Genomic DNA, 12,106 nt, shown 5'->3' with positions numbered 1-12,106 from the left:
TAAATCACTGTTTGGGTTAAGACTCTTACAACCTGATCATTTCTCCTCTGAACCTTATTGCATTGTCTCACACATGAGCTTTTGGGGAACACCTCACGTCTAAACCATAACAAAAGGTATACAACTAATTTTAGGTAGAAAATGAACTGGAAATTCAGTCTCTACACATTAAATTCCTGATCGCTCTTTCCTTGTCAAAAACATTGTTAGCCTAATTTTTTTATCATCTACTCTTGGAGGGTTATGCCTGCTGTTGTGGCACGCACTTGTTATCCCAGTAACTCAGGAGGTTGAAGCAGGAGGATTGCAAACTCAGGGCCAGCCTCAGAAATTTAGTGAGTCCTGCAACAACTTAAATAAATCCTGTCTCAAAATAAAAATAATAAAAAGAACTGAGATATAGCTCAGTAGTAAAGCACCCCTGGATTAAATCTTCCATGAGAGAAAGAGGGAGTGGGGAAGGGAGGGAGGGAGGGAGAAAAAGATAAGAAGATAAGACAGGACTAGTAGTACTCTAGTACTCTTTAAGGGTTGTAAAGAACTAAATTATAAAATAGTTTCCTTTGCATAAGTCATTTCATATTTTTAAATTCAATAAGTATTTATTTGGTGGTTCTATAATGTGTTATACAAATATCATTTTTTCCTGTGATGATCATATAAAGAAGTAAACCAATTGCATAATAGATCTACTACTGTAAAAGGGATAATCCGATCCTAAAACTGTTTATATTCATTCCCAATAACATCCAAAGCCTGCCTATCCTCTATTGCCAAGGTAAAATTTTGCTTAATACAAGGTGATTAGGATTTGAAAATTAAGATTCCAGTTCTGTTATCACTTCTAACTTAAGGCACATTATAAATTTGATGGTTTTATACATAGATGATTTTTAATTTTATTGCCTGTTTTAAAAATAGTATGTGACTACATTGTGTTTTGCTTTACTTTTTCCTTTTAGATTTCATACAGTATTTCATACCCACTATCATACAACTTGATGCTTGAAAAGAAATTATCTAAAGAATGTATGTGTGTGTGTGTGTGTGTGTGTGTATGAAAGAGAGAGAGAGAGAGAGAGAGAGAGAGAGAGACTTTTTTGGTTATTGTTTATATTAATATATTGTTTTCTATGCCAATTTACAAATACTTCAATAAAAGCTTTGTATTTAATCTCCATAAGTCTCTCATTTCTTGACTAAAAATATTAAGAACATATTTGAGCTAGGTGTAGTGGTGCATATCTATAATCTCAGTGGTTCTGGAGGCTGAGACAGGAAGAATGCAAGTTCAAAGCTAGCCTCCACAAATCAGTGAGGCACTAAGCAACTCTAAGATCCTGTTTCTAGATAAGTATTTTTAAAAATGGCTGGGGATGTGACTCAGTCATTAAGCACCCCTGGGTTCAATCCCGTTATCCTGCTCGCCCCCACCCTACCAAAAAAAAAAAAAAACTTTTGATGCTTGTGGGATCTCTTAATAAAGCCAATGTTTAAAAGCTTAGGCTTGGGAAGCAATTGTTTCAAGCAATCCACTGCTTATCAAAGAACTAAGATTCCAGAAGTGTATAGAACTATCTATACTTTCCATTGCTTCCTGCCAGTAAGGAGATGTGATAGAGGAGCTTTCTAATATGTGGGTCACACTTTTCTGCCTGTTGGCCCATAGGCTTCTGGGTCTCTGTCTCAGCTGTATACCAAGGGAAACTCCAATCAGAAATTCCAGTCAAAGAGAAAGAAACTTATGAGTTTTCTAGGTTTCTGAGCGCAGACTATCTCCTGGTCAAAAGTTTCCAAATTCTCCATGGACAAGTTCTCCATGGGTATTTTGAGTTGGTCGGGGGCTACTCCTGAGGGAAAGGGGACGGGGCAGAAGATGCATTGTAACTTACAGTGTGCTTGTATATTTTTTGGAACTGTCACTCGTGTTCTGCAGAGTGGAGACTTTAGCATTGTAACTGATGTCATTGCTCAGGAGGAATGCTGCTTTTTGCTGTATTGCACATGCTCTGTTCTGGTTTCAACTGGACTGGAGGTTGTGCATTCCATTTTGGTGTCCTGAAGTTTATTAGGTTAAGTAAAATAAGCCCACAGCAAGGCGATAGTGAAGGAGACATGCAAAGATTACAAGAAATAGCTTTGAAGAACCTAGGCTCTTAGGCCTCCACCATCCTTTTATTCCTTATCTAAGAACTACCTTTAGTTATATTTACATCAAAGACATGAATAAATAAAGCTTGGCTTGTGATCCTCCGCTTGCCTATCCCTCCCAGCAGAAGAAAAGATGGGGGAGCTGATATAGGAAAAATGGCATTTTGATGGGCATGTGTGCTTATTCTTGATTTAACCTCTTCTTTCCTTTATCAATTAATCTGAAGCAGTTTTCATTCTCAGGAGATCTTTTCACTCTCTCTTCCCCTCCACTTGCACAAAGCTCTGGGAATGACTTTTAAGCTTATAATCTGATGCTTCAGAGTCTTACTGCATCCCCCTAAGAACCTTGTGAAGTAAATATAAAATTTAGCCTCTCATTGGCACAGAGTGAAGAAATGCAGTACAGAGTAACTGAGTGACAGCCCTGAGACCAGAATACAGACCTCTGAAGCAAATTCCTCGAAATAACTGTAAAACCTGAAGTCAAATAATAGTAATATGTCCTTTTTTCTCATTTGCTTCCAAATTGTCTGTTTTTTTTTAATTGTCCTTAAACCTACCTCTCATTTTATTGGGATTATTTGCTAAGGTATTAAGTAATAAAACTTTCTGAAAATAAAAATCATTTGCTAAGGTAATAAATAAATAATCTTTCTGAAAATAAAAACTGAGACATCAGCAGGCATTAATAAAAAAAAGCATCAGGCCCTTCATTGTACAAATAAAATGAGTATTCAGCATTCTACCTGCTGAAATGTGAATGATAACTTGGTAAATAACACTTGTGATTTCCATTAATACAAACCTTTCTAAGTTTGCTAAAATTCAAAGAAACTGTTTTTGAAATGTAACCAATTTTATCTCTTGACTATTTTAATGCATTTTCAGCAATATTGTCCCAGAATTGATACAAGAGTATGGTGAACTCTTAGCTCTTCTAAATTTCCAACTTGGTCTTAATGTATCAGATTTTCTTTTAAACACTCCTCAATTAGTCAAGTATAAAAAATTTAATTGTGAAAAGTATATTTCAAATAATTCTAGTAATTTGTGATGCTGTCCTTATTCCCTGCTGAACTGTGATCTTCAAGCTGATTAGTTTTGCCTTTTCTCTTCTTCTGAAAGCCTGAAGGAAGGTAACAATCCATTGCAATTAATGTCTAATGATGATCAACTGAAGACTGAATCCCAGCTAACAACTTCCATCTGTGGTTATGCATAAAATATCTGCTTCTGGCAAGTGACACTGTATGCAAATTGAAATTTTGAGTGCTGTAGGAGTTACATAATATATTCATATAGTCTAAAATAGAGATTTCCCCACTTTTCACCACCTTCCATTTCTGTAATTCTCAGCAACCCTATAAATACAGTTAGAAATATGGTGTCTTTATTTCTTTTTATTAGTATGTTTATTTTGGCTTCCACATAAAAATTTTCATAAATATGTTTAATTAATAATATTAATTAAAGAAATTAACATTGCTTTTGCCATCATTGTAACATTCTCAGAGCTAGTGCTTATAGGTGATTATTACAATATTCCTCTAGGACCTAATATTTAACATATACTTGTTGCCTTTAGGTTGTCTCTGTATATGCCGCCAGCAAAACCATCCATCCATATGATTCACAATCTTCAGATGTAACAATGGATATAAGTAATATATTCCATGTGCATACAGCTCTACAGATTTTGAACTTTTTTCAGTAAAGAAATTGTGGTTGTCTCTTTTTTGTTTCTTTCTGTCTCTTCCCATCTATTTTTTCTCTGTCTCTATCTTTATGGTAAGTTTCCAGTTGGTATTAATTTGTTCAATTTTTGTGATTATATATAATACATTTTCAGGAATAACTCTCTTTCTATCTGTCTATCTATCTACACACACACACACACACACACACACACACATATAAAATACTTGTTTCAGGGGAACATTATCCTTGGGTAGCCTTGCCTTTAAGGATGAATTTATGGCCTGGGGTTGTGGCTCAGTGGTAGAGTGCTTGCCTAGCACATGTGAGGCCCTGGGTTCAATCCACAACACCACAGAAAAATAAATGAATAAAATAAATTTATGAAAAAAGTTACCTAACTTTAAAAAATGAATTATGGAATTAATAATTAACTTAATATTAAATGGACAAGTGTTGATGAAATCCAAAGATCAACAAGAGTTAGCAAACTTGAGGTGCTTCCTTTAAAACACCGTTTAAAGTGTTCTTCATGAGTGTATCACTGTGTGTTGCATATCTGACATCAGGAACCCAAGCATCTGCAGTTTAATAATACTGCTCGGTTGTTTGCTAGTACATGTGCCATCTTCACTGCTGGAAATCAGATAAACTACAGAAATTCAAGAAAGAAAAGGTGGCAAAAGTGTGATTTCATTTTTAAGCATATAAGGGCACATTATATAACTTCTACAGCATTCAATTTTTTTTAAATCAAGGGGGAGATAAAAAGATAAGTTTCCATTATCGTGTGATGGAACAGTACAAGGTTGTTTTTCAGTAATTTTTTGGAATATTATAGGTGCTCTTCAGATTTCATTAACTCCTGCAATGTATACTTTAACTTGTAAACCTCTCCAGCTAATTCTTCTCTCACTTTAGGGTTTCAATTATAAAACATTGCCTAAAGTGTGAAAAGCAATTTTAAAGGTGTATTTGCATAGGTGATGTACAGTTTGTGTTAACCTTTATTCTATTCTGTATAAGTATGCAGAGTTCAGTGGGCTTTCTGGATCAGATATTAGAATAATGGCAATTTCATCACCTGTAAACGTTTAGGGGTAGACATGTGAGTTTTGAGAATCAGAGGAGAGCTGAGATGTTTATCTGAGGTATCCATGATGAATCACACTTAAATGTACTGGAAGTCTACAGCAATTCTGAGAGTAACAGTTCTCACTCTCAGATACATATCTGAGAAGCAATGTTTAGTTAATATGGAAAGGTTGATTCTGTTTCTGACTGATCAAGAATAAATTAATGGGGATTTTATTCAGTGATAAATATAAATGGGCTAAACAGCCATGAAATGATATGGATGAATATTAAGTATATTTAAGATAACTGGTTGCTGGGAGTTAAGGCAAAGAAGGGATGAATAGGTGCAATAAGATTTTTAAGGAAGTGAAACTATTTTGTATGTATTTCCATTAAGGTACATGTCATTTTGCATTTTTCCAAGCCAATAAAATGTACGGCATCATAAATGAACATTAATACTATAGACTTTGAGTAATAATGATGTGTCAAGACAGGTTCATCAACATCTTCACTCTACAGTAGGATGTTGATAGTGGGGAAGGCTATGTATGTATGCAAGAAGAATATGGAAAACTCCTATACCTTCTGATCAATACTCCTGTGAACCTAAACTTCTTTTAAAAGTAAAGATTACTTAAATGAAGAGAGAGAGAGAGAGAGAGAGAGAGAGAGAGAATATGAATGAATGTGGTATTACAGGATTAAATAAAATGCACTGAATAAAATAATATGCCGGAGAAATACTTCAGGTTACAGACTTTCTAATCTTCAGAAGGTGGAAATCATCCAGTCATCCTAACCTTGATGGACATATACTTTATTGATGAACAATACTCCATATTCAATGTCTTGTTAAACTTTGTAACAGACACTTTTGCAGACACTGCCCAGTCACAACTACCTTGGCAACCATTTATGTCAATGCATACTTTTCCCAAAGCCTTGACAGAATAAATCAGAAGCCAATCAGAATCTCTGAGAATACATACAAAGGAAAGATCTTTGTTTGGGGGTGATGAACAGGAAGCTTAGAATGACCATCTTCTCTCAACTATGTGAACCAGAGGGGCTAAGAGAGAAAAGCAAAATTGTGCCCAGAATAAAGCAGAAATATAAAAACAAAAGTCAAGATGGCTTAGCAGTTCCTAGTTTCAGCATGCTTCTGCCACTTCTCTTCCTCCCTTGTGAACTCACCAGACAGCTCTAGTCTAAACCACCTCTACCCTTCCTTTCTCATTAGGCTAGTATATGTAGGTCACTGCTAGCTGAATCCTAAGGTTCAACCCAACTATTTCCTCTGTTAAGCAGTGATTTAGTCACATTTTACATTTCCTAACAAATTAAATTTATTCTTATTAATAAACAGAGCCTGCAAAAGTAATTACCTAATTATTTCCAAAGTAAGAAATCTATCAATCATTATTAATAAAAAGAGACAATATGCAGGAAAAAAAATCATTGTAACTTTTATTGGGGTTATTTATTTTCTTTTTTACTACTGATGAATCTTATAATTAAAGTTTTAATATAAACTATATTTAATTTCATTACTTAATATTAAATATTTTAAAAAGTAGAACGTTGTGATTCAAATTTAAAAGACAGACACCCAAATCTTATAAAAATAGAAAAAAATGATAAAATTCAGATATTTCTTATTCATGGTACTTGACCCCCCCCATTGTATCATCTTGATGTAAACAAGAAGCACTTAAAAAGTTTGCTAAGAAAATGTCAGATAGGAAAACAGTTAAGAATTTTAATATTATACTTGTATGTTGGGGGTGAAAAACTAACAGGCTGGTGGCTGGTGGGAGCCCAGTTTCTCACAGTTGGCATAGAAATTTACATGTAAGAAAGGAGAGAATGACCCATATGATGAGTTGGAGACATCAGCAAGAACCCAGGTTTAGCTCAATATAGATACTGATCATCACATATGAAAATATTTATAGATATGTGCCTGTACACAAATTAGTGTATATATATATATATATATATATATATATATATATATATATATATATATATATATATTTCCTAGCTCTCTCAGCTAAAAAATACCTAAAAATGATACCTTAGTTCCAACAAGCATCCCTAGAACAGATATCTTGATGTTTATTGCTATTTCCCCCAAAAGAATCACAATACCAGACCTTAAACTATACTACAAAGCCAGAGTAACAAAAACAGTATGGTATTGGCACCAAAATAGATAAATAAAATAAATAAATAAAATAAAACAGTATGGTATTGTCACCAAAATAGTAGAAAATAAAATTAAGAATTAATAAATTGGATGAATTCAAACTAAAAAGCTTCTTCTCAGCAAAAGAAACAATCAATGAGGTAGAGAGAAAGCTTACATTTTGGGAGAAATTTTTGCCACATGCATCTCAGAGCACTAATCTTCAGGATATATAAAGAACACAAAAAACTTAACATTAAAAAAAAAACAACCCAATCAATAAATGAGCTAAGGAGCTTAACAGACACTTCTCAGAAGAAGATACACAATTGATAAACAAATATATAAAAAATGTTCAACATCTCTAGTAATTGGAGAAATGCAAATAAAAACCACATTAAAATTTCATCTCATGCCATTTGGAATGGCAATTATCAAGAATACAAGCAACAATAATTGTTGGCAAAGATGTGGGGGAAAAGCACACTCATACATTGCTGGTGGGACTGCAAATTGATGCAACCAATCTGGAAAGCAGTATGGAGATTCCTTAGAAAGTTTAGGATAGAACCAACATTTGACCCAGCTATCCCACATCTCAGTCTATACTCAAAGAACTTAAAATAAGCATGCTGTAGTAACACAGCCACATCAATGTTTATAGCAGCTCGATTCACAATAGCTAAACTGTGGAAGCAACCTATATGCCCTTCAATAGATGAATGAATAAAGAAACTGTGGTATATATGCACATGGAATATTACTCAGCATTAAAAGAGAATAAAATTATGGCATTTGTAGGTAAATTGATGAAGTTGGAGAATATTATGTGAGGCAAAGTAAGCCAATCCCAAAAAATCAAAGGCCAAATGTTTGCTCTGATAAATGGATGCTGATTCATAATGGAAGGGTCATGCCAAAAATAGAGGAACTTTGGGCAAAGGGGAGGGAGGGGAAAAGAGGGGTTATGTAGGCAGGAAAGATGATGGAATGAGATGGACATTATTACCCTAAGTACATATATGACTGCACATACAGTGCAATGCTACATCATGTACAGAGAAATGAAAAGTTGTGCTGAATTGTGTACAATGAATCAAAATGCATTCTGCTGTTATATATATATATATATATATATATATATATATATATATATATATATACACACACACACATTTTTAATAAACTTTAAAGAATCAAATAGTTATATAAAATAATGACAGAAATTGAAAGGTATTATAAAAAATAAATATATATAAGGGAAGTGAGAGTCTTCTATTTCTTTCTCCATGTATATTACAATCATCAGCATTACTCAGTAAAAAAAAAGAAAGATCATTTTTTTTTCTTCAAACTTTTTATTACATAACTCAGTTCTAAAAATAAAAAGGATCTCATTGTCAACTAGATTTATTTTATACAGCTTATGCAGATTTCATTGAGCACATTAGTTCTATCAACTTCTATCCTTGCTTCTTAACTTCCATTCATGTGTCTCCACCAGTTGATCAATATATTTTAATTTTTTGTAGTTGAACAGAATCCGTTTATTTATTTATTTTTATGTGGTGCTTAAGGTTCAAACCCAGTGCCTTATACATGCTAGGCAAGTGCTCTGCCACTAAGCTACAGCCCTAACCCCAATATTTTTAACAGCTCTGAGCCTTGTTCCAGTTAAGGGTCCAGAGTTCAGAGAAGAGATTGCTCTTCATCTATGGTGTCTCCATTATTCTGCCTAAGATCTGCCTCCTGAAAAGATGCAGGGCATTCTTTACTGTTTGATGATGTTTCAGATCACTTCTCACCCCCAGTCTACTCTTGTAGTCTTTTTTACAATATATAAATTTTTAGTTATCAATGGACCTTTAATTTTATTTATTAATATGTGGTGCTGAGATTTAAGCCCAGTGCCTCACACATGCTAGACAGGTACTCCACCACTGAGCCGTAACCCCAGCACCTACTCAGAAGAGTTTCTAAAGTGACAAAGAAAAAAGAAAAGAGTCTTGGAGGAAAAAAATGACCTCTAGCCTCCAAGTTGGGGTGTCTACTTTAAACAGAGCTCTTCAATTGATTTTGTTAATGGGTGCCCAAGAATCACACTTTGAGAAACATTAACTTGAAGCAGTCCTTTCTGACTCTGTCCCTGCTAGTAAAATGTCCTTCATGCTAAACTTCTTGCATCTATATCTCTTTTTGCTAACTTTCAACCCAAGTTTCCTTTTTCCCTCTTTTGCAAACCTGCTGAAATTATTTTATTTAGCAATATATTATTTGTTATTATTTGTCATTCTTTCCTGTATACTATGTTTTATTTTTTTTGTCTCTGATCACAGCTTTTGACAACAATGTTACAGACGGAAGAGTAGATTTTTCTTATTAAAAGAAGTATTCTGGGGCTGGAGTTGTGGCGCAGTGGTGGAGCACTTTCCTAGCATGTGTGAGGCATTGGGTTTGATTCTCAACACCACATACAAATAAAATAAAGGTCCATCAACAACTAAAAATTATTTTAAAAAAGAAGTATATGCTATAAGCAAAGCATGTTTCCATGATATTAATTCTGAAATGGGGTCTAAAGTTGGTTTTAGCTGTAATTAATATGGCACATCAATATTTTCTCACTTCCAGAAACAAAGAGCAAGTATATTGATGAAAAGAACAGAAAAACTTTTTTTTTTTTCTTTTTGGTCCAGTTTGACCCATACCAAGATGATGAATTGAAATGACCCAAAATGTTGACAGAATTCTATGCCCAGATAAGCAGATACCAGTCACTGAAGTAATTTTAGCTAAGAAACAAAAGCCAGTTGAAATGAGGCCATCTGAGATCTATATAAGGAAAGGGAGGCAAGTTATTTTATCTCTTTAATCTTATATGGATGACTCTTGGCTAAATGGTCAAATGAGTTAACTGCCAGTTTCCCTAGTTGTTAGTTTTATTCCCAAATAGCAACATTACCATATGTGGCATATTTAGGGCCATCTCTGGATACAGCATCTCAAAGTCTTTGGCTATAAACTTTTTTAGCAACATTATTTACTCTTGTTGTTTCAAGTATCATAATTATATAAAAAGGCCTCTCAAATCTTTAGGTCCTTATGGTTTCCTGAGATATTGTCTTGAATCTCCAACACAAATTCAGTATGTCTCAAAAAATATCAACACATTCTCTACCACAAACAACTCCACTCTGGACTCTATATGCTTTTGAAAATATTATTAGCATTCTTTGAACAATTAATGCACAGAACGCGAGAGGTGCCCTTAACCTGTTCCATATTCTTAAACACTCCCACACATCTGGTTTTTGATCACTATGTTCTTTTTTTTTAAGTGTGCCAGGAATTGAACCCAGGGTGCTTACCCACTGAGCTACACCCCCCAGCCTGTTTTATTTTTTATTTTGAGACAGGGTCTCACTAAGTGCTTTAGGTCTCTCTAAGTTGCTGAGGCTGGCCCTCATGCCTCTGTCTCCCAAGCCACTGGGATTATAGGTGTGTGCCACTGCACTTGACTTCCTTACGTACTTTAAGTCTTTTATTTATAATATTTTTCTGATATCCAGAATCATGGCATCAGATCAAGTCGTATCTTCTGTGTGGGCTTCCACACATATTTTGTAGCTGATCTTCTATCTCCATTTTCTTCCCTATTCAGCAAAACCTCCACTTCACCAACAGATTCACCTTTCTAAATCATAGTCTTTATTTTGCCACTCAAATTTTAATGGCTGGGCTGGGGTTGTGGCTCAGTGGTAGAGTGCTTGCCCAGCATGTGTGTGGCACTGGGTTTGATTCTCAGCATCACATATAAATAAATAAAATAAAGGTCCATTAACAACTAATAAAAAATATTTAAAACAAATTTTAATGGCTTACCAGCATCTATAAAATAAATTATTAACCATGTGCCAAGTTATTTGAAGCCATTTCTTTTTCTCTACCTCTATTTCAAAGCTCCCCTCTATGCACATTTTTTAATTCCAAAAATAAGTTTATTAGGTTGAATGGCAGCATCTGAAAAGTTATGTTTACCTGGAACCTGTGAAGATGACTTTCTTTGAAAAAGAAATTTTTGTAGATCTTTGTAGATATAATTAAATTAAGGATCTTGAATGAAATCATTATGGATTATGTTGACAACTAAATTTAGTGACAGGTGTCCTTATAGGAGAAGAGAAGGGGAAAAGACAGAGGAGAAAGCCAATCAAGCTGGAGGCAGAGATTGGTGTTTTCCAAGCCATGTAATACCGGGAGCCCTGGAAGTGGCAAGGAAAGATTCCTCCCTAAAGCCTTTGGAGGGAGTGAGCCCCTGCTGACATTTGATTCAAGATTTACAGCTTGTAGAAATCGTGAGAGAATAAACATCTCTTGTTTTAAGTCATGTAGTTTGTAGAAATATGTTATTGCAGCTTTAGGAAACTAATATGTTAGGTCAACTGAATCTTTCTGAAGATATCTGCTCTTACAGATATTCCTGGCTTGAGATGGGTTTCCTGGATGGGAAGCTCACCAAACAAATCACCTACTAAAATGATAGTTAACATTTTTAAGTGCATAAAATACATGAGACATTGCTCTAAGTCTTTCTATGTACTATACTGCATTTTTCATCAGACCTATAAAGTAGGGATTTTTTAATGTCTACAAATATAAAGGCATACAACAGCTGAACTGAAGTTTGGACAGAAACAATCTCGCTTTAGAATTTATTCTCTTAATGACCTCAAAGCCATGAAAGTCAGTGCTCAAATCACAACCCCTCCATGAAATCATTTCTGATCATCTCACTAGAAGGTTCTTTATGATTTCCTATAGATATTTTGGTATGTTATACTCATGAAACATAGCATAGGCTGTCTTATACATACGTTGTTTATTCAGCTATATTGCAAAAAATAATCTAAAAGAAGCATGAATGTGTCATATAATTTTATATATATATATATATATATATATATATATATATATATATATATATATAGT

Source organism: Marmota marmota, unplaced genomic scaffold (assembly GCF_001458135.2).
Source record: "Marmota marmota marmota unplaced genomic scaffold, marMar, whole genome shotgun sequence".
Taxonomy (NCBI): domain Eukaryota; kingdom Metazoa; phylum Chordata; class Mammalia; order Rodentia; family Sciuridae; genus Marmota; species Marmota marmota.
Note: the sequence above shows the minus strand (reverse complement) of the source record.